Source organism: Phascolarctos cinereus, unplaced genomic scaffold, assembly GCF_003287225.1.
Source record: "Phascolarctos cinereus isolate Bilbo 61053 unplaced genomic scaffold, phaCin_HiC Scaffold_5;HRSCAF=322, whole genome shotgun sequence".
In the NCBI taxonomy this organism is placed as follows: domain Eukaryota; kingdom Metazoa; phylum Chordata; class Mammalia; order Diprotodontia; family Phascolarctidae; genus Phascolarctos; species Phascolarctos cinereus.
Window position 1 is genome coordinate 63068724 of NW_027555958.1, and position 21296 is coordinate 63090019.

Here is a 21296-nt window from a genome sequence, read left to right on the forward strand (position 1 = left end):
AGATATAAACCCATGAGCAAGTCATTTAAGTTTCCAACCTTAAATTTCCTCACCTAAAAATGGGCATAATAGTACCTATATTACAAACTCCATAAGGTTTTTGTAACGCTCAGATGATATTTAAAAAGTAATAGATAGGGGTAGCTAGGTGGTGCAATGTATACAGCACAGGCCCTGAAGTCACGAGGACCTGAGTTCAAATTCGGCCTCAGACCAAACACTTGGCACCAGGTGTATGACCCTGGGCAAGTCATTTAATCCCAATTGCCTAAAGAAAAAAAAAAGTAATAGGTAAATATAAACTTTTATAATACAACTCCTCCTCTTTCTCCTCCTCCTCCTCCCCCTCCTCCTTTTCCTCCTTCTCCTACTACTCCTATTAAAGCAGAATTCAAACGCTGGTCTTCCTAACTCTAAGTATGATTATATACCAATATGGTTGTAGTCTCCATTCTCTGATGTCTCACTATAGGGTATAGGCAACTTTGGGTTGACAAACTTATTGTCAACAGGACAGTTTCATATTTTATCAAGCAGAGAAGACTTTGTATACCAATCTAGTAATGGATGATGTTTGTCACTATATGAAGTCCAACCTAGATAAACTCATAAAAAATCCATAAACTGCTTATGCTTTGGAATAGGAGGATACCAACTTAAATAAACTTCTACTACTGAAGTCAGAAGTTGTAATCTATTTCAGTGGAGGAAGTATCCAGAGAAATGAAGTTATAAATCATTGGAACATCAGATTATAAGTTGTATATAGTGGTATAGAATATGAAAGTTAAGGGGAGATGAGGAAAATAACACTAAGTTGACTTAAATTATAGTTCAAAATAATAACCTATTCATAGTAACTCTCATAATATCCCTAACGGTTTGTCAGCAGGTCTGTTTCAAATATTTCTGCTTATGGGATGCCTGGCCTTGGAGTCTATGATACCTGGGCGCATATACTAGCTGTGTGACTATGTTCCTTAACCAATGGGCTTTTCCTAGTTCCCCTGGTAATTTGTGTAAGAGTGAGGCTCCATTGATTATCCTACCCTCTTAAAATTACTTTGTTAGGTAAATAACTTTTTTTTTTGATTGAGTCAATTATTTAAAACCAAATATGAACATGGTCTGTATGCCTCCTTGAAACATTCAAAGCCATTGTGTGAGAGTTCCTCATCTCCTAAGATTTAAATGGTCTGGAAGTAAAATAAAGAAGAAAGATTATATAGATCTGAGCCAAGAATCTGTATTAGTTCTTCAACCAGTGAAGGAGGAAGCAGAAGGTAGACAGACTTGAGCTATGACAGAAAAGGGAGATATATGAAGGAGGCTCATTGGCTTAACATGCATCTTAGGAGAAGATTGAAGGTAATCATGAGAAAAGATTAACTTTCCCCCCTATCTCCTTCCTGGTACCTACCTATTGATAGGTACTATAATAAAATTTTCTGTCTTGTAACCACGTATTTCTAGTAAACTGAATTTTGCCTCAACCACAAATAGAACAGGGGTTAATTAGAACTAAATAATTGTGCAGAGAGCCCAACCTTTGCCTACATAGAAAATTTTAGAGTGATTTTTGGTTTTGATTGAACTCATAGTGTTTTTTTTAAACCCATCTTTCACCTTATTCACATTTGTGAGTGCTTCCCATGGTCTCTATTTGGGAGAGAGATCCAGGCCAGCTTTCTTTCATTCCCTTCCCAATCTGCTTCTGACTCACCTGACCCACACACCAACTCAGTGACCATCTTTTCCTGGAACTTGCCTCAGTGTTTGGGGCCATCTAAGCTTGGAATGTCCCTTTATGAAACTGGCTCCATTCTTCCATTGGTTAGCTCTCCTACGGCCCTCACTTTGGAGAGTGATCCAGACTAGCCATCCTTCATTTCTGTCATAGCTGATCTTCTGACTTCACTGACTTCACAATAATGACTCAGCTGCACTCTCATTCTAGAACTTTCCTCAGCATCCGTGGCCTTCTTATCCTGGAATATCCCTTTGCCATGCTATTCAATTGTCCCAATGGTAAGTTCCATCTGGGGCCTCCACTCTGGGAATAGGTCATGTTAGGTGCTGGTAATTAAGTTAGGTATTGTGTAAAAAGGTAGAATTTTAGCGGAGCCTTTTAGGAAGGATTCTAAGTAATGGAGGTGGGGAGGAAGTAGATTTTAGATATGAGTCAGCCTTAGCACAGGTCTGAGATAAGAGATGGAATGTTAAATGTGGGATACAGCAGTTAGGCTAATTTGACTAAGGGGAGTAAAATTCAGTGATTCTGTAAAGGTAAGGTGGTTTTTGATCATGAAAGAATTTAAATTGTAAATGGAGGAGTTTTCATTCTATCCTAGAGATAAGGAGTCATGGTAACTTTTGGATCAGAGGAGTGACTTTCACAAGCAATGAGATATTGGCTATATCCCATACGGTTTTTTTTTAAATAAATATCAATTTTGCAGCTGTGTGGAGGATTGGTTAGAAAGAGTATAGATTAGATTAAAAAGATACCAATTACAAAGATATGATCATCCAGGTGAGAGATGATGAGCTTTCATGACCTCATCAGCTCTCACCTGGATTGTGTCACTCCTTTAATCAAAACCATTATCATCTGGTGGTGATAGTTCTCTATCTATAGCTATCTCTCTATCTCTATCTATAAAAATACAAACTTCTCAACAAATTATTTAGAGTTCCCACAATCTGGCTCTCACCTGACTTTGAAAACCTATTTCATATTATTATGTGTGTACTGTATCTTCCAGCTAAAGTGGTCTATGGGCTATTTTCTTTCCCTGGAAGATTTTCCTTCCTCACTCCTGCCTCTGAGAATCCTTACTTTTCCTCAATGATCATTTCATGTGTCATCCTCTCTGTGTCTTGTTAATGTTCTTCCTCAAGTTTATTAATCCATATGTGCAATAAAATTCTCTCTCTCTCACACACACACACACACTCTCTCTCTCTTTCTCTCTCTCTCTGGTGGCAGGAATTGTTTTCCATTTTTGTCTTTGTATCCCCAGCTCATAACATAATGCCTTATACTTAATAAAAGTCTAGTAAATTTTTATTAAATTATAGATATTGATTTTTTAAAAAAAGCACTTTCCTTGTACCATCCCTGAAACTTTGTGTGAAATCTTCAAATGTGACAAATTAAATATTATTTAATATATTATTCATTTTTAATAGCAAGATACTTATTTAGTTTTCTAGGTGGAAATAATTCTATATTCTCTGAAATGATTGTCCCTCAGAGGTCAATGAAGGGTGTAAGTAAACACATAACAAGGGAACATATCTGTATTTAACTAACTTTATGTACAAATACACGTGTGCATATATGTGTACATATATGTGTGCATATTATATGTGTGTATGGGTATAATATGTATGTATATGTATATTATAATATATGTATATGTATATATTATAAATGTAAGCTCATTGTGAGTAGAAATGATTTCATTGCTTATTTAGTACCTTATTTAATAATTAAGTATATTTAGTACCTTAGACAGTACCTGAAACAGAGTAGGGATTTAGTACTTATTGACTGATGGGAGGACAAGAATGAAGGAGATAATTTAAAAAAATGAATAATTGAAAAAGGAAATGGTTTGGTCACATGAAGAGAACAACAGACAACAGTTCAAAAGTTTTCAAGTTCCACTGGTATCCTCAATATGTCAAGAAAAAGCAAGGGCAGTCTCCAGCATTTTGAGTGGACCCTCTGTAGTAATCTTTGGAAGGACATGGAGGAGAATTTCACAGGGTAAAAACTCATGGAGACAATCTGTATAGTTGGAAGGAGCACGCATATTGACAAGATCACATGCATTTCAGTATTTGACTATTTAAAACATATTAGTTTGCTGCATATATATGGCTCACTTTTTAGAGAGAGAAATGCTAGGGATATAGGAATAGGAACTGATCTGTGAGTTGCTTGGTGTGGCGAATCCCCAATGAGGAACTTTCTCTGCAACTTATAACCTTAGAGAATTGTTAAGGGCACTGGAAATTTAAGTGACTGGTCCTGATTGACACAGCTAGTATGTATCAGTGAAGATATCCAGATCATCCTAGCAATGTGGACAGATTTTCATTTTTTTATGCCACATTGCCTCTCACTGTAAGAGGATTCATATGAAATTATGTACAATGTGTGTGTGTGTGTGTGTGTGTGTATGTAATCTCACCTCCAGCTCCAAGAAGCGGCAGCATGAGCAGTAGCCATATTGCAGTAAAACCATCTCAGCAGATGGGTTAAAACAGGTTGAGGATAACTGATGGGACACAAACCCATTGGTAAGGGGGTTGTTTACCCAAAACATGTGAAGGCTTACCCACATCCCCCAGTGGAATGGGCAGATGAGAACAACTTGTTCCAATGGCCACGAAGGGGGCTGAAACAGAAACTCAGGTGCACTTAGAGTTTGGTCAGACATTAAAGATGGAAAGTTAATCCATTGCATTCCAGGACATCACCAATCATCTTGACTTTTGTCTTGCCACTGGACTTTGATGACTCTGGAAAAGAGTGAGGCTTACAACTTCGTGTAACTGTGTCTTGCTTAAATTCAATTCACATGCATGTCAAGATTTCATCCTGTGATGTCATTGGTCCTCTTCTAAAATGGATAAACAACAATATATTCCATATACACATATATGCTGTGATGATGCTCCATATGCATACACATACACACACACATATACATATATATGCTCAGAAGGTGTTCCGTATTTATGTGTGTATGTGTGTATGCATGTGGAGAGAGTTCTCAAGGAAATCATAGATGGATACCAGTCTTTGAAAACAGTTATCAAAGTGTTAGCAATATCCATTAACAGCAAATGTTTACTTTGCTTTGAAGATGGAAACACATACTGGCATTTGAAAACCTTTAGCAGTGAAATAAGCACTTGTCTTTGAAATCTGTATTCGGGTCATTAGGATGCTGCCAAACAAAACACTTGTTTGCAGAAACATGTTTTATCTGGAAAATTGCTCTTCCCTGTAGATATTCCCGAAGACACAGTTTTACAATGAAGGGAAACGAGCATTACTTTGATCATCACCCAAGAGCATTTTTTCTTCTTAATCTAGTACAGATTGAACTGAATGGGAACCTTGGAAGCCTGGACTTGAATCCCACTTCTAACACTCACTAGTGCTATGAATTTGAACTTCTTTTTGAATGTCTGATTCTTTACCTGTTGAAAAACGTTGGATTTTTTTTTTTGAGTCCACTTTATAGTAGTAAGTTAAATGTGTTTTGTGACACCTGTACTTACCAGGAGGCCTGTCCTTATCACCTCAATATTCAGTGCCTTCCTTCACAAAACATTCTATATCTATTTTGCATTGATTTTGCGTATGTCTATGTCTATTTATGCAAATATCTTCTCTTCTATTTGAATGTTATCTCCTTGAGATCAAGGGTTGTTTTTACTTTTCTTGATATCATCAGAACTTATCACAATACCTAGAAAATGGTCGTTATTATTCAGTCATTTTAGTCATGTCTGACTCTTTATGATTCCATTTGGGATTTTCTTGGCAGATTCTGAAGTGGTTTGCCATTTCCTCCTCCAGCTCATTTTACAGGTGAAGAAAGTGAGGAAACAGAGTTAAGTAACTTGCCCAAGGTCACATAGCTAGTAAGAGACCGAGGCCAGATTTAAACTCAGGAAGATGAGTCTTCCTGACTCCAGGCCTTCCACTCTATTCACTAAGCTGCCCTAAGAAATACTAGTTGACTGACTGATTCACTGATTGATATCTCCTACTATCTTGCTCCTACTCAGACCACAGTGTAGCTTCATTTATCTCTGTTCATCCTGGAACCTTTAGGACCTTGGTTTGGGGGAGGGGAGATTGGCATAGATAGTGCATATAGAAGGTGATGTTAGATACAGAAACATCTTGTGGTATATTAAAAGAGAGAAAAAGAAATTTGCAGGTGGGGAGACACGTCAAGACAAGTTGAGTTAATAAGCTTTTATTAAAGTCTTTATGTTTCAGGCACCATGTTAAGTAGGAGAGATATCAAAGAAGGCAAAAACAGTCCCTACCCTCAATGGGGGAGCTAGCAATATAATGCAAGCAATTCACACAAATAAAATATATAAACAAGGTTTAGACCAGAAAAATTGTACATAATCTCAGAGGAAAGTCACTAATATTAAGGAGGATTGAGGAAGACTTCTTGAAGAAAGGGTGAATTTATCCAAGACCTGAAAGCAGCCCAGGAAGCAAGGAAGCTGAGGTGAGGAGGGTGGGAATTAAAAGTTTTGGGAGCAACCAGTGAAAATATGCAATCTGTTGTGGATTGTCTAGCGGGGGTGGGAGGGAGGGTGGGGGGGTGGTATTATCACTGGATCATCAAGTAAGTGAAGGGAAATAAGGTATAAGAAGACTAGAAAAGTAGGCTAGATTATGAAGGATTTTAAAAACCAAACAGAGAATTTTATATTTATTTTTGGAGGCAATAGGGAGCCAGTGAAGTTTAATAAATATGGAAGTGACATGGTCAGACCTGCACTTTAGGAAGATCACTTTTCTAGGTGAGTGGAGGATGGACTGTATTTGCCACATTTATGCTGGTCTTTCTGTGACTGGTCAATTTTATTGTAATAAGTCTTGGCCAAGGGTATTCATGATAAATTTTCTGAGTTCCCCTCAGTCAGTTTTATGAGATTACAGGGTATGGGTCTTGCCGTCTGAATGAGAGAGAAGTTCCCAAAGAGGAACAGGGCAAAACCCTAGTATGAAGGGCTGACAGGTTCATTTCCACCAGCTTCTTGGCTTGGTTCTTGACTCCACAGACAATGTTTCATGAGTTTCCACTAGGAGAATCCCTTTACTAGAAATCTCATCATCACTTCCTTAGTCTCCTCAGTTTCTTCTCTGCTGTAACTGGAAGGCTAGAGGGCAGAGCAAAAATAAACTGCTCTAAAACATTCCCTTTATAGAAAATGATAAATGTTAGAGAAGATGTGGGAAAATTGGAACATTAATGCATTGTTGGTGGAGTTGCGAACTGATCCAACAATTTTGGAGAGCAATTTGGAACTATGTGCAAAGGGTTTTAAAACTATGCATACCCTTTGATCCATCAATACCACTTCTAGGGCTGTATCCCAAAGAGATCATACAAATGGGAAAAGAATCCACACATACAAAAATATTCATAGCAATTCTATCTGTCATGGCAAAGAATTGGGAATTGAGGGGATGCCCACCAATTGGGGAATGGTTGAACAAGTTGTGATATGTGAATGTAATGGAATACTATTGTGCTATAAGAAATGATGAGCAGGTAGGCTTCAGAAAAACCTGGAAAGACTTGTATGGATTGATACTGAGTGAAGTGAGCAGAACCAGGAGAACATTGTACACAGTAACAGCCACATTGTGAGATGACTAACTTTGGTAGACTTAGCCCTTCTCAGTAATCCAAGGATCTAAGACATTTCCAAAAGACTCATGCTGGAAAATGCTATCCACATCCAGAGAAAGAACTATGGAATTTGAATGCAGATCGAAGCATGCTATTTACTTTTTTTTCTATCTGGTTTTGTTTCTTTCTTGTGGTTCCTTCCATTGATTCTAATTCGTCTTTACAACATGACTATGTGAAAATATGTTTAATAGGAATGTGCAAGTATGGCTTATATCAGATTGCATGCAGTCTTGGGGAAAGAGGCAGGGAGGGAGGGGGAGAAAATTTAAAACTCAAAAGCTTATGGAGTTGAATGCTGAAAACTATAAATAAATTAATATAAAAACATTCCATTTATAGAGGGCTCTCCAACTGCAAGGTGATTATTTTGATAATTTTCTTTTCCCCAGAAAACATATTGTCAAGGAAACCTTTTTGTAGACTGTTGTCCTCACACCAGCCCCCCACACTGCTGGCCCCCCTTTCAGCTTCCTTTTGTGTATATTTTGTCCTCCCTAATTAGATTGTAAGCTCCTAGAGGTCAGAGACTATCTTTCTTTTTCTGATTTGTACCCCCAGGCCTTAGCACAGTGTGTGGCATATAGTAGGTACTTAATCAATGTTTATTGCCTATTGACTATTTAGATTTGGATCTTGCCAACCCCTCAAAGTATTGTTATGAGATGCTCAGATGATTCAAGTCCAAGGTAAAATTAAAGTCTTTTTTTTTTTTTCCGAAGAGTGACATAAAATATTTTAAATATTCAGGGCAAGTCTAATGAATAATACCATTTGTCTGTATGTTTTATTTTTTAAGAGAAATTTTATGGTTTCCTATGAATCTTTTAATTTTCTGTAATCAAAATAAAGACTGCTTAAAATCCCAAACTCAGTTGGTGTATTGAGCACTTTTGATGATGGCAACTCCTTATCATACTTAGGGAGACCTAGAAGTTAACTATACTTAATCTTTATTTAATAACTTTGCTCAGAATTTCCAAGGGGCAAAGACTGAAACATGCTGAACTCTTGAATTGAGGATCTATCACTCCAATGTTTTAGTTGGAAGACCAGAGAGGGAAGAATTGAGCTGTTTGTATAGACTGAGAATTGATGGAAGTACCATTTGTTACAAAAAAAGAGGCTAGCATTTTGACTTTCACCATTCTATCTAATCAAATTGTTACTTGCTTAAATCTTGGATACAAAGTTGGGGTCCTGCTTCCCTCCAATAATGAAAAAGCAATCAAAAGTTAGCTTGTCTAATCACGTCTCCTAGACTAACAATATTTAAGGGAGCAGATAGATGTAATTCTAACCTGGTACCCTTTCTCTCAGAACAGAGCAGAATCATAGCCTCTGGCTCCAACTAAATTAAAATCTCCCTTGGACAAGGGTGGGGGGTAGAAAAACCTAGAGATATCTAATCTGCCTCCCTGTGTGCCACAAAGTAACACCCTCATGTCATATGTTGAGGATGGCCCTTGCCACACATGAAGGATTTATTAAACATGGGGGCCCCTTACACCACTACTACCACCACCACCATCCATCATCCCCAATGACTAGTGCTATTACTACTACTGTGGCTGCTACTACTAATTCAGCTACTATTATGTTAGTACTCTAATATTGCTGCTATTCTTACTACTGCCTTACTAGTACAATTGCTGCTGCTTCTGCTACTACTATAACTACTGCTGCTATTGCTGCTGCTGCTCCTCCTCCTCCTCCAATTTAAAAATAAGCCTCACTTGGCCTTGACCCAGAAGGCTGTGTCTTCTGTCTCCTTAAATTCCTTGAGACATAGAAAACAATTTTGATAGTTCAGTAGCCGTGTTCATGAAGCAATATTTCCCTAGTAGTATTTCTCAGAGGGAAATATCATACTGAAAATCTGCTGCTAGCTCTTTTTGGTTATTTTACCCCAACCCAACCATCTACCTCTTTACAGGGCACAGTGTCATGAATATGTGCATTTGATCACAGAAGAAGTACACTTTTCCTCAGGAGAAATCAGTTATTCAAGGCAAATGTTTCAATTGGCATAGAACTATCAATAAAAAATAGAGTTCCCTTGAGAAATATTAAGCTAAAAGAGAGTTTTATACTAGTTCATTTTCTAAAGTTGCTGTTCTTGACTGACCTATACCCTAGGATGTCCCCAGTGGAGAATGGAATATTTTGCATATTGATATAATAAGAAGTCACTTTTAATTAATCTCCTCACCCCTACTAACCAGCCCCGCTCCCAGGAAAACCTAACATCACCAACATTACATTTCATCAAAGGCAATTTCACTAATTTTAACGTATGATAAGTAAAATTTTTGTATTAAACTACCTCCTATACAGTGATGACCTTTTTTAACTTTGGTACTTCTGGAAAGAGTAATGAATTTAGAGCCACAGAACCTGAGTTTGAATCCCAGTTCTATTATTTGCTGCTTGTGTGACTTTGCACAACTGAGTTTAACTCTGGACCTGTTTCCTCCTCTTCAACTTAAAGTTTTTAATTATTTGTGCTGTAAGGTATTTCTTGGCCAACTAGATGGTGCAGTGAAGAGCGTGCTGGGCCTGGAGTCAGGAAACCTGAATTAAAATTGGACTTCAGGCATTTAATAGCTGTGTGACCCTGGGCAAGTCACTTAACCCTGTATGCCTCAGTTTTCTGATATGTTAATTGAGCTGGAGAAGGAAATGGCAAACCACTCAGTAACCTTGCCAAGAAATCCCAAACGGGGTCATGAAGAGTCAGATACAACTAAAATGAATGAACAGCAATAAGGTACTTCTTGATCCTATGAATGCTTCTTTTAAAAAAATGAAATTAATTGTTTTTAGTAGGCATAGTGACTACATGCATTAGTAAGGTCAATGAAAATCTGGAGAGAAAAGAATTAATAGCTGGACAGAAAAAATATTAGAAAAAAAATAATGAAAAGAGAACAGAGGAATCATCAATAACAGTGCTATGGAACAGAAAAATATTTTGTAATTCTGAAGCCTTTTTTGTTTTTCTTTTTGACAGTTTCACTATATTCCGTACACCAACATGCATTTTGTTGTTGATGTAAGTTGCAGTTTGATCATTTCAGTGATGGTAATTTAAAGAAGCCTAGATCTGCCTAACATATAGCACAATTTATTCACTCTTTTGAGGGGAGAGGATTGGAGGTTTGGACCTGTGTTTCCTTGATGCTGGACACTTGGTATGGGCAATCTTCTGTTGTGCAAACTACTTTAACCATTGCAAAACTGCCTCATGTTTGTAACATAGAGTCTTACAGAGTTCCTGCTGGCACCAAGAGCGTAAGAGGCTTGCCCAAAGACTCACAGCTGAAATACGTCAGCAGTGAGATCGGAACTCAATTCTTGCGTTTTAGGCCAGCAGTCATTGACAACTACACTCTTTCTAACTGTATGCATACCATCATCACCATCATCATAACTGACATTTCTATAGTGTCTTAAGATTTCTAAAGCGTTTCAGTCATGTCATTTAATCTTCATTGAACAATGCTACCTATATTAAACAATTACAACTAAGCAAGGTATAAATCCAGAAACCAGGTTGGTGAATAAATACAACACTGTATTAAGCAAGTACCTATGAGGCTTTTTTTTTTTTATAAAAGAAATGCCTCAGTCAGTGAACAATAGTAGATGATGAAGGTAATGATTACTTTGGAAGCTACTTCAATTGGCTATGTAACTTTTAAATTTTGCTCTCTTTCAAATGAAAGAAAACAGGCAAGACTGAAAAATTCCATTTATATTAGTGTTTGTTTGCTTTGCATTTCTCAAAAACACACATACTCCTTCTCACTCTTCATGTTTCTAACTGTCCTTATGGACTTTGTAATAAATATTGGATGCAATCAGGAAATCATATACACTGAGCCCCCAGTGAGATAGGCAAAATATTAACAACATCCTCTACTGAAGGCTTGCAACTACATGCATAAAGTGAAATAGGTTTAGCTATCATTTCCTCTCCAGTACCTTAAAATAGAAAGGAAATAAAATGAAGGGGGAGGGAAATGTATTGCTTATTTTCTTTTTCTTGTTTGTTTATTCTCATGATTTTTAGAGACTCCCTACTCTTTTGAGTCCATGATAAAGGTTCGTATACAAAATTAGTTTCTCAAGAGGAAAGGACATAATTTTATTCATATAAAATTTCACCATGACTACTCTGAAAGTTAGCTTAATGTTTCATTTCCTTATAACCCATGTTGAAACAGCAGCCCCTCGGTCACTCAGTACCTTGGGGAAGATGGAATTAAAAGCCCACTGCCAAGGATGGAATTGCCAGCACATTGTTTAGCCCCCAGCATATTATTTCATATTCCTGCCATTCATCTATATTCAGTCTATTTAATTTTTGCTCCTTTTTTTCTCCCTCTCAGACACCCAGTACAATTCTACTTTTTCCCCTCTCTCTCTGCTTCCTTCCAGAAAGCATTGCTGAAATGTCATGTCAGTGCAATTTGATAACCTGAAACACCACAGGACCGAGGTGACTCACCAGATTTGGAGCAAACACAGGCTAAAAATATGACCAGAATGGAAGGCCTCTGAATTTCCATTTTTTTCTTTTTCATATTGGGGAAAAATATACATTCACATCTATGTTCCTTTCCCAGACTATTCAGACAAAGAAGAGCCAGGGATGGGCCCCTCTTCTGATTGTTCTCAATTCAGGAGAGTTTGCAAAGATGCCATAGCAATACACACAATTACCTTCCCTCACTGACTACAACTATGGGGGAATTATTTAGAAAATATCACTGTGCCCAGATGGCTTATATTTACATCTCACTCTCCTCAGTGGTTTCCGCTTTGTTAAATGTGTCAACACAAAGTGAATTTCACTTTACTAATGGAATCGAATAGGGAGGAATCAGAAATAATGGCCCTAAAATGTGCCAAAAAGATATCCCTGAATTATTCTACCTCCCAGATAGGTATCTACTTCGGCATCATATTTGGATGCCTAAGGGTTGTAAATCACTTCTATTGCTGTGTGAATTACATTACTTATCTTTTCTCTGAAATATTGGTTGAATTGCCTAAATGGAACTCTATCTTTTTGTTTAGCTGTAGTCAAGTAATTAAAAAGCATATTTTGTGGAGATTTTAATATTTTTAAATCTTTCAATTAAATTTCTTTAAAAATGGAAAAGTCAAATAATATTATTTTTTAACTTAGAAAGTCAAATTTTTCCACTGATATTGAAATAAGACTTAAGTTAACAAAGTTACATTAGGTCTTTAGGTCAAATCAAACACTTAACACATTAAACCCTGTTCTTTCTTTTAGGGACTGAAGCCATATTTTTTTTTCCTTCACTTTAAGTGAGAGTATATATATTACTGTAATCCCTTGACTTCCAACCCAGAAATGAGAAGTGCAAAGTGTCCTGGCGAAGGTAAGTAAAAATATCTGCAAAAAATGTATTTGCTCTTTAGAAAACGATGTTTGATAGGATTCTTTTCATTTTGTCTAGTACTTTTTTTTCATTTTAAATTTTATTAGGACGAACTATGTGGATTGTACAATATATTTGACTTCAACGCTGCACATCTAAAGCAATTTTAAAATTCAGACTTTAATAAATGATAAACTTGATTATTAAGCCCAGTAGAATATAAGGTCCTTGAGGATGGGGATTTTTTTTTTGCACTGTATCGTCCTTTTTTAACATAGGACCTTGATAGTAGGTTAGAAATATGCTTGCTGAATGAATGAATGAATGAATAAATGGATAAATAAAGGAACCTAAGACTAGAAAAGGAAAAGAGATTGTCATGTAACAAAAACAAGGGATAATAGGCACATAGAATAAATTTTGCTCTCTATTAAATGTTAAAAGGAAAATCACAGACAAGGACCACAGTGTAAAAGCAAGCATGAATCGCTTGTGATACAATCTGCACCAGTGGAGATTATATTTATAACAATGAGATCAAAGTTTTATTAAAGAAGAAAACAGATAATAATAATTGTATTTTGTATTATACAGAGTTGAAGTGATAAAATGATTTTGTACAAACTTTGCAATTGTATGGTGGTGATTTTTGTAGATATAAACAAATGAAGTTACCCTTTTGTTAAGAAGTAGTTCAAATGCTCATCCATTGTTATCAGCTGATATGTTGACTTTATGACCTCACAGCTGAATGTTGCAGTAGCCCACTGGTTGTTTTCCCAGCCTGTAGTCTCTCACCATTCCAGTTGATCCTCCATTTACGCACCTGTCAAATTCATCTTTTGAAAACAAATGTCTGACCATTTCTCTCCTCTCCCACTACTAATAAACTCCAATGGTTTCTTATTTCCTGAAGGATCAGATAAGAACTCCTCTAATTGTCATTTAAAGCCTTTCTTAACCTAGCCCTTTCCATACTTACCAGGCTCCTTACACCTTAATGCCTTCCGAGTACTATTTTGTAATCCATTGCCACTTGTCTCCATGCTGTGTCTCATAAATGACACTCTATATCCAGGAGAGAGAGACAGAGAGACAGAGAGAGACAGAGAGAGACAGAGAGACAGAGACAGAGAGACAGAGAAACAGAGAGAGATGGAGAGACAGAGAGACCAAGAGAGACACACAGAGAGAGACAGAGAGAGAGCTTGGTAATTGACCCTTATCTTGCCAAGTGATCTTCAGAAACTTCCTAAGACAATTACAAAAGAAGTGATTCAGTTTCCTGGCATGGCACTGGTAGCCTATCCAGGATTCACAGGTATATATCAGTGAGGTCAGCAGAATGGCTCTATAGACCTTCAGTTTGGTAGACAGCCTAATATCTCTTCTCTTACATATTTTTCTTTGGAGCTTTTCAAACGCTGAGCTAGCTCTGACAATGTATGTGTCAACCTGATCATCTCTGTGTACATCTCTGGAAAGTGTACTGCCAGGGAAAGTGAACTTATCTACCGCATTCAAAAATATTTGATTTGCTGTAACTGGTGGTTCCACCTGTGGGTGATGAGATGCTGGCTAGTGGAGAACTTCTGTTTTCTTGATGTTGTCAAGCTAGATTAGCATATGCAGTAGAAAATCAGGTCTTTTCCCTGTTGTGTCTTAGCCTAAGAGGCTGCATTGAGTGCACAATCATCTGCTCACAAAAAGTCACTCAATAGCTCTTTCTCCACTTTGGTTTTGATTTGGTGCCTTTTCAAGATAAATAATTTACCGTCAGAGAGGTAGCTGATCTTCATACTGTTTTCTTCCTTGTTGAAAACATCTGACACCACTGAAAATATAATGCTAAGTAGCATGAAAGCAAGCACGCAGCCATGCTTCACTCCATTGGTAACTGGGAAAGCTTGGGAGCATTGTCCAGTATCCAAACACATGCAAACTTGTCATGGTGAAACTGATATTCAGTACCGATGAACTTCTGCAGGCAACCAAATTTTGCCATGATCTTCCACAAGCCCTCATGACTGATACTATCAAAGGCCTTTGTCAGATAAATGAATGTTATATGCAGAGCTCTGTTCTGCTCCTGGAAATTTTCCTGCAGTTGTAGGGGAGTGAACACCTTATTGACAATTCCTTGGCCCTTTCTGACACCACACTGGCTCTCAGGTAGATAACTATGGAGGACTCTAGCAAGACTCTTGCTGGCAATGACTAAGACAGAGACTCCTCTGTGGTTGTTACAGGTAAACTGATTTTCTTTTCCTTTACAGAGATGGTCAATGGAGGCATTCTTGAACTCCTGGGGGATAATATCCTCTTGTCATATAACTAGGAAGATTTCTGTCAACTTTTGCATGAGAAATGGACCCTGTGCTTTGTAAATCTCATTTGGAATAGAATCATGACCAGGTGCTTTGCCATACAAGAATCATCTAATGGCTTTGAACATCTCTTCTTCAGTTGGAAGTTCGGCTAGTGAGGAATTGACTTCAACCTGAGGTTCACAGTCAATGGCCTCATCATTGGTTCATAATAATCTGTTGAGAACAGTGTTCACCTCATCTCTCCAGGATCATGTTCTTATCACTAATCAATGTAGCTCCATCAGTGCTTAGTAGCTGAGACACACCATACATCTCTGGCCCATAAACAGCCTTTGAGGCACTGTGAAACAGCTTTGGATTGCTATTATCAGTGTAAAACTGAATTTCATCTGCCTTCTTACTGAGCCAAGACTCCTGCATTTCTCTAAGATTCACTTGTACTTTATTTTTGGTAGGGCTAAAAGATACCTTCAGAGAGATGGACAAAATACAGTGCTGGTAAAAACCTGTGGAGTTCCTCTCCCTCTCTCTCTCTCTCTCTCTCTCTCTCTCTCTCTCTCTCTCTCTCTCTCATTTAGCAGTTCCTGAATTTCTCTGTTTTTCAAAATCAAAACCAATTTTAATGTTTTTGAGTATCCTGGCCCAGAAGAGTAAATGTGGTGCTGTACCACAAAGCTTTGAAAGCTGCCCACTCTTTTTCTGCTCCATTGTTATCAATCATATATTGGCTCAGCTTTCCCTCCAAGTTAGTAGGAAACTGTTAACAATGAAAAATACTCAAATCTGTTGACATTAAATCTTCTTGTAGTTGTCTTGCCTTGGAGCCCAATGCTTTTGTTGAATGCAAATACCTAGCTTCGAGAGATGAGGGAAACGCTGATTTCCCTCATATTAATAATCAATTATTAACTGAGATTAAGACTTTTTTTCTATTACTTCATTCAAAATCCAGTGTTTCAAGATTTCTGACCTTGACCAAAAATTTACCCAAACCAGACCGTCTTATCTTACCCTCCCCAACTAGAAAACCTAACAAAGGTAATCTAATCCAGGTGAATTCTGACCCATTGTGTTCTATTCAGACAGGGTTTTTTTTTGGCGGGGTGTAGATCCCTTTGTCAAGATTGCCCAAGGATGGGGGATAGCCTGGGAGTAAGAGTGACATAATCAAAGTCAGGTCCCCCAGCTCTTCATTAGAAAAGGTCTACCTCTCATTATAATATTCATCCAGTCATTAATTGTTAACCAATCAGAGTTGATTGCCACCTGTCAGGAATACTCACACTGCCAAGGACATATAATCACTAAGAGGCCTACATGATTCATTTTTGGTTTAGGAAAGAAGGCAAAATGACCATGCTTTTATTAATTACTTGCTAGCCATATATTAATTACCCAGAAATTATTTCTCAAACTTTTCATATGTCACAAGGATAAGGCTATGATTGCTAAAGTACTCTGTGCCACACATTGCCTTCATTCACATTCTGTCTGTCTCTTCTCCTCACAATGACATAGTCTATTAAATGCCAATGTTTCCTGTTAGGGTGCATCCATGAAATTTTACTGCATTTAGGTAAATGGAAGACAGTGTTGATGATAAGAAGGTCATGAGACATATATATCTCCTTTAGTAAATGACCATTGCTGTTGTGGTTTATGACTCTATTCTTGCAAGGACTCCCTGCCATGTCTGATAGTCTGTGCCTACTCTGGCATTAAAGTCACACAAAATTACAAGTTTGTCCTCTCTTGGTACATCAATGATGAGCATCTCTAGATCTTCATAAAATTTTTCTTTGATCTCACCAGGGTTCATCAATTTGGGAGCACACACACTGATGAAAATGGCATGGCACTTTCCTGAAAGTGGCAATCATGTTGTTATGATTAGTTCTCTCCTTTTGAGAGGCTTACAAGCTTGTTGACTAGATTAGATTTAATTGCCAAATCTACAGGAGTCCTTATTACAATGACCACTCCAGAAAAATGTGTATCCAGCTCTGACTTTGGTAAGCTAGTTTTCATTTACAAACCTTGTTTCAATCAGGGCTGCTATTTGGATTTGATACTTGCCAAGTTCTCTTGTAGCAAGACCTGTCCATATTTCAGGTCTAATGGATTTTGTCTTGTCCATAAGCATGCACACATTCCATGCACCAATGGTAAATGGCATCATCTATGCAAAAGTTCGTGTACATTTTTTTTTTTTTTGTATTTCAGCCATAGGGTAGGATTCCTGCCTGCTGCAGTAAGCAGGGCAGGGTTAGGTTAGGTAAAGTTAGGTCATATTTTCTATAGTCTTCCTTATGGCAGTAGGTAAACAGTGTGGTCCTTAAGAAAGGCTGCTCAGAAGCCCAGGGGGCTGCTGAATCCCAGTGTTGGATCATTCTAATAAGAAGACAACCCTATAGCCTGGACTACCTGTGTGCAAGGGTTGTGACTACAACTCCCAGTGTATTTGCACCTGCTGCTTCATCACTTGCCAATCACCATAGGACTTTGAGCTAGGTAAAAATGGTAAAACGTTATGGGTGATTTCTTTTGACTAGTGCATAAATTGGATTTAAGTCATGTAGAATTGTTGGCCCCACTTTCTCATCCAGAATCATGAAAGTCTAATGGCAGGTCAAGATGACTGGCAATGTCTTGGGATGCAGTAAATGACTTTATTCAACCAAACTCCAGCTGCCTGGAATAAATTGTTCATATCTGCCTCTTCTGTCAGTGAAGTCTTTGAATGCTTGGGGTAGACAACCCCTTAGCTCAGTAATGGGTTTGAGGCCCCTTGGTTATCCTCAACTTAGCTTAGCTCATCTGATGAAACAGTTTACTGGAGTGTGGAACTGCTAAGCTCCATGGGAATGTGGCTGGTAAGCATGGTATAGCTTCTTGGAACCACAGGTGACAGTTGGGTGGTAGATGGACACCAAAGGTGCAAAGAAGCCCTGAAAAAGTGCTCAGCAGTCCTCATACCAGAGGTCTTCCCTGAACACTTGTAGACCTCAGAAGACAAATAAATGTTCGATGCATATGAACAGACAGTTTCTAAAGAAGAAATTTTATTTATTGATAACCCCAAATTCAAAGAAATATGGGAAAATATGTGCAAACTGAAGAAAAGCAAAAAAAAAAAACAAGACAAAAAGAAGAATAAATACAGACTATAACAATCAAAATGAAAATAACATTAAAAGTCAGTGAAGCCCCAAATAATTACAACGACCATCATCAGTCCTAAAAAATGCAAAATCCCTTCTCAGTTGACATGCAGGAGATAATGGCTGTAGAAATATAATATGAATATTATATTGCATGATATCACTGTGTGTGTTGGTTTTGCTCATGCATGATTTTCTTTTTTTTTTCTTAAAGAATAAGGAAATTTGGAGATTAGAATGCATTTATTCATGGAAGATTTCAATCAGAGTCTAATGATGTTTTCCCATTATGTATCATACTGTGTTGCTTGCAACTTTCTTATGCATTTATCATTTATTATTTTACTTATATTTACAAGTATCATTTTTCTTTGTCTATGCCATATTCTCACTATAGGCAGTAGGGTCAGTGAAGGTGGGGAATATGTCTTTCAGCAAGTGAGGATAATTTTCCAAAGGATTTCCTTAGTCCACATTGAAGAATAGGTACTTAATCTTTGTTGAAGTGAATCAAATTGAACTGAATTATAAACTCAGTCTTAATTAAGGATTTCACGTGAGTGACATATACAGAACAGCCTTTTTCCTGTTTGACCCTAGAGGATGAACTTTGAAAAGAGACAAATTTAGGCTTGATAAACAATATAATTACCTAACAATTATCAATATGCCAAAGTGTAGTCTCAAGCAATCAATTAAAGAACTTTCTTAAATACTTCCTATGTACCAGGCACAAATTAAGTGTGGAAGTTTAAGAGAAAAAGATAACGTAGACTCTTCCCCCAAAGAAGGAATTCAGTAACTCTAAGAGACAGAAGTTGAGCAAGGACAATATTCCAGGCATGGAGGGCAACCAGTGCAAATGGACATAAAAATGAGATGCAACGTCTGTGCAAGAAATTGGAGTTTGACCTTATAAGTAAGAAGGAATCAAAATAATTTAGTGAGTAAGTGGGTAATGTGGTCAGATTTTTCTTTAGAAAAATAATAAGTAATATTTTTATAGTTTTAAGATATGTGCAATATTCATGTCACCTCATTTGGTTGTCCCAACATTCCTGTGAAATATATCCTCTTATTGTCCCTATTTTAAAGATGATTAAATTGAAGCTTGGAGAATTTAAGTGATTGGGAGTTGTGTGGAAGATGAAGGGAGTGGTTTGAATCTTGAAGCAGGTAGTAGTAAAGTACATTGGTGGTGTGAGCCTAATGTAGACTGATGGCTATGTGAAAGGGGATGTATATGACAGATGTAGACAGAATCAGACAAAGAAACATGGATTTGGCAAGTGACAGGAATGATCTATATATTCAGTCCTAATGTCTCTCCTGAACTCTAGTCTGTCATTACCAACTACCTTTTGGACATCTCAGTCTGATTGCCCTCAAACTGAATATGTTGAAAAAAGGAGCTCATGGGCTTTCCACCAAAACCCTTTCATCTCCTCAAATTTTCAGTTACTGATAAGGATATCAAAATTCTCTGCAGTCATCCAGGTTCACAAGTATTATCCTTGACTCCTCACTGATGCTCCTTATATTTCAATTACTTTCTCTTTTTTCTCCTGTGTAATGCTTTTTCCTTGATTTTTTTGAATTCTAAGTTCTCTCCCTGCCTTCCACCCACTGAGAAAGCAAGCAATATGGTATTAATTATAGATGTGAAATCATGCAAACCATATTTTCATATTAAAAAAAGCAAAAAAAAAGTGAGGAAATTATATTTCATTTTGCACTCAGAGTTCATCTCTCTGGAGGTGGATAGCATTTTTTTCCCCCATCATTAGTCCTTTGGAATTGTCTTGGATTATTTTATTGATTAGAGTACAAAGAATATATCCCATATAGCACAGAAGTACTATATATATATATATATATATATATATATATATATATATATATATATATATATATATACACACACATACATATATACACACTATACTAGTAGTAGCATATGATAATACTATCATATTACAAAGTATCACATAACAACATTGCTCTTACCGTGCACAATGATTTTCCAGTTCTGCTCACTTCACTTTGCATCAGCTCATATCCGTTTTGCCACTTGTTTTTCTGAAACCACTTTCGCTTTGTCATTTCTTAAAGCACAATAACACTCCATCATAATCATATGCCACAACTTGAAGACCATGCTCTCAATTTCCAACTCTTTGCCACCATAAAAAAGGGCTGAAATATCTACTATTATTGGCATATGCAAAAATATAGTGAAGAAAATAACATCATAAAAAACAGACTAGGCCTATCTCTTTTTCTTTGATTTCTTTGGGATACATTCCAAGTAGTAGTATTGTTGGGTAAAAGGGTGTGCGCAGTTTTATGGCCTTTTGAATAGGGTTCAAATTTGTTCTCCAAAATAGTAAGTGCCAGGTCTGAGACTGGGATTTGAACTCACATCCTCCTGACTCCAGGGCCTGTGCTCTATCCATTGCTCCACCTGCCTGCCCCGTTATTCCCTTTTTGAGCTAATTCTGATGTCAGGAAGGTTCACTCTCTCCTTCTTCCCTCCTCCATTTCCTTGACCCCTTTATGTGAGATAATTTGCCCCATTCTGCCTTTCCCTTTCTCTTTTTTCCAGTACATTCCTCTTTCACCCCTTAATGTTATTTTTTAAGATATCATCCCTTCATATTCAACTCACACTCCTGCCCACTGTCTATATGTATACTCCTTTTACTACCCTAATAATCAGAAAGTTCTTATGAGTTACAAGTATCATCTTTCCATGTAGGAATGTAAACAGTTTAACTTTATTAAGTCCCTTATGATTTCTCTTTCCTGTTTACCTTTTTATATTCCTCTTGAGCTTGCATTTGAAAGTTACATTTTCTATTCAGCTCTGGTCTGGGCATACTTAAAAGTCCTCTATTTCATTAAATATCCCTTTTTCCT

The 21296-nt window shown here is 37.2% G+C and overlaps 2 long non-coding RNA genes across 2 annotated transcripts in view; one reads left to right on the plus strand and one right to left on the minus strand.

The window, feature by feature from the left end:
* Window positions 1-1901, minus strand: part of LOC110217022 (uncharacterized) — a 28741-nt gene extending 26840 nt beyond the window's left edge. Inside the window, exon 1 of the long non-coding RNA XR_002326945.1 lies at window positions 1724-1901. This is a non-coding gene — a long non-coding RNA (uncharacterized LOC110217022). The remainder of the gene's footprint in view (window positions 1-1723) is intronic.
* Window positions 1902-12782: 10881 nt separating this feature from the next.
* LOC110216758 (uncharacterized) overlaps window positions 12783-21296 on the plus strand; it is a 104128-nt gene continuing 95614 nt past the window's right edge. Inside the window, exon 1 of the long non-coding RNA XR_013487493.1 lies at window positions 12783-12886. This is a non-coding gene — a long non-coding RNA (uncharacterized LOC110216758). The remainder of the gene's footprint in view (window positions 12887-21296) is intronic.